Source organism: Narcine bancroftii, chromosome 7 (assembly GCF_036971445.1).
Source record: "Narcine bancroftii isolate sNarBan1 chromosome 7, sNarBan1.hap1, whole genome shotgun sequence".
Classification (NCBI taxonomy): Eukaryota; Metazoa; Chordata; class Chondrichthyes; order Torpediniformes; family Narcinidae; genus Narcine; species Narcine bancroftii.
Genome location: NC_091475.1, coordinates 96319679 through 96321635, shown reverse-complemented (window position 1 = coordinate 96321635; position 1957 = coordinate 96319679). Strand labels below are relative to the sequence as shown.

General features: G+C 36.0%; 1 non-coding gene across 1 annotated transcript; it reads right to left on the bottom strand.

The window, feature by feature from the left end:
• Nucleotides 1-844: 844 nt before the first annotated feature.
• LOC138740221 (small nucleolar RNA SNORA23) lies at nucleotides 845-971 on the bottom strand. Its single transcript, XR_011342753.1, has one exon. It is a non-coding gene; the product is annotated as a small nucleolar RNA SNORA23 (small nucleolar RNA).
• Nucleotides 972-1957: the final 986 nt, after the last annotated feature.

Genomic DNA, 1957 nt, shown 5'->3' with positions numbered 1-1957 from the left:
TCGAAAAATTTGACAAATTTTGACAAGATGCCTGGAAAATTCAGCAGTGGTCAATAACAAACTTAACATTTTAAACTGTCAACCTTACATCAGTACAGGAATGGTTTTAACAAGGTCAGAGTCAGGAAGGATGGAGGGAGAATGGTAGAACTGAATGGAAGATTGGTGATAGAGCAAGGCCAGGGAACTTGAGGTAAAAGTTGAGGAAAAGCCAAAATTAACTGAATAAGACAAAAATGGTTGAGAGCTGTGGTTCACCACAGTCATGTAGGGAGAAAGAGACTAACAATCTAAATAACTTCCACAGGTCTCGTTGTCTTTTTGTATGTTTAATAACACTATTTTCTGTAAGTCATTCTTAAATCCCAATTAGACTTGGAGACTAAATATCATCTGGGTTTTTATATATTTGATAATAATCACCACTTTACAAATTAAAATCTTGTCTGTCTTAATAAGATGACATTGCTTACCTTCATTTCCCCAAGTGCCTCCAGCTTTATTTCCTTGCCAAGTTGATTTTAGGCACTTGTGTATCCATTACATAGTTAGGCAGCTCCATTCGAGATGGAATCAACTTTTCGCAGGTATCTGATCTTCACATATAGAAAGAAAATTCTAATATTCTTTCATCTTTGACCAATCACATTTACTCTTTGCAATGTTTCCATGTGAAATTTTCATCTTTCATTCTGAATAACTTATCCCTAATTCCACCATATCTATATATTTCTCCCCCCCTCCAGCTTCCCCTCTACACCTCCCCCCTCTATCTCTCTCATATATGAAGAGAAACATATACACACACACACACATATATTTATGTATATATATATATATACACATATGTGTGTGTAGAAAAATATATATACACACATATATATGTGTGTGTGTGTGTGTGTGTGTGCGTGTGTGCGTGTGTGTGTAACACACACACACACACACACACACACATATACACACCAATCCTATTTCCATTACTTCCATTTTAATTTCTATTTCTTTGTATTGGAGTAATTCCCTCACTCTCAACTCTTATCCCTATCTTCAAATTCTCATGTTGTCAGGTCTCCAAATCTGGCCAGTTATTTTCTCTAAACTTTCTAGCAGAAGCTACCAGTTCACATTGGTCCTTTAATTTCCTTGAATTTCACTTTTTTCTAATTTATTTCCCTTCAAATGACACCAATAGATTCTATGAAGTCCAACCTGATATTGTCACAGACCTATAGGAAATGCTTATGTTGTTACTGGTGAACAGACATTTGATTCTTTCATACTTTGGCTCATCAGCTCTTGTATGTAAAAAAAAAAATTGCGATTCAAAGGACTTCAACCACACTCTGGGACATCTGCTGGGGATGCACATGGATTTCTGACATCCAAGATGTACAAGCATCTGGCATAAATTGTCTCAGGGTCAGCAACAGCTCCTCTATACTCCCATTTAATGTTCCTGGATCCCACCACAATAAATTTAATCATATTTTTTCCAGACTATGACTGACCATCTCATCTCTAGGATTGTCTTCCAATTACTTCCAACTTCATCCCTACCAACCCAACAACTCATGCCACAATCGATTGTATCCCAAATTATCTTTTTCTTCTCTTAAAACTATTGATTTCATGAAAATCCAATACTTTATATATGCAAGTTTTTGCATCAAAGTGATTCCATTCCCTCTGCATCTTCCTCTGGCTACTCTACATTAAACAGCCTACTCACCTTACTTCATCCTCTTAAAAGTATGAACATATCACAAATGGAACTGATATTTCATATCTGAAACAATTCGCATCTCAAATCTTTCAAACTTTGCCACAGTTCTTTGTAGGGGTTAATGATGCATAGCATTAACTGTTTTCTCTTTCCAGATATTGCTTGACTGGTTGAGTTCTACCAGCAATTTTGTTTTTCTTAGATTCCATCATTGTTAAACTCATCGCCCACTTC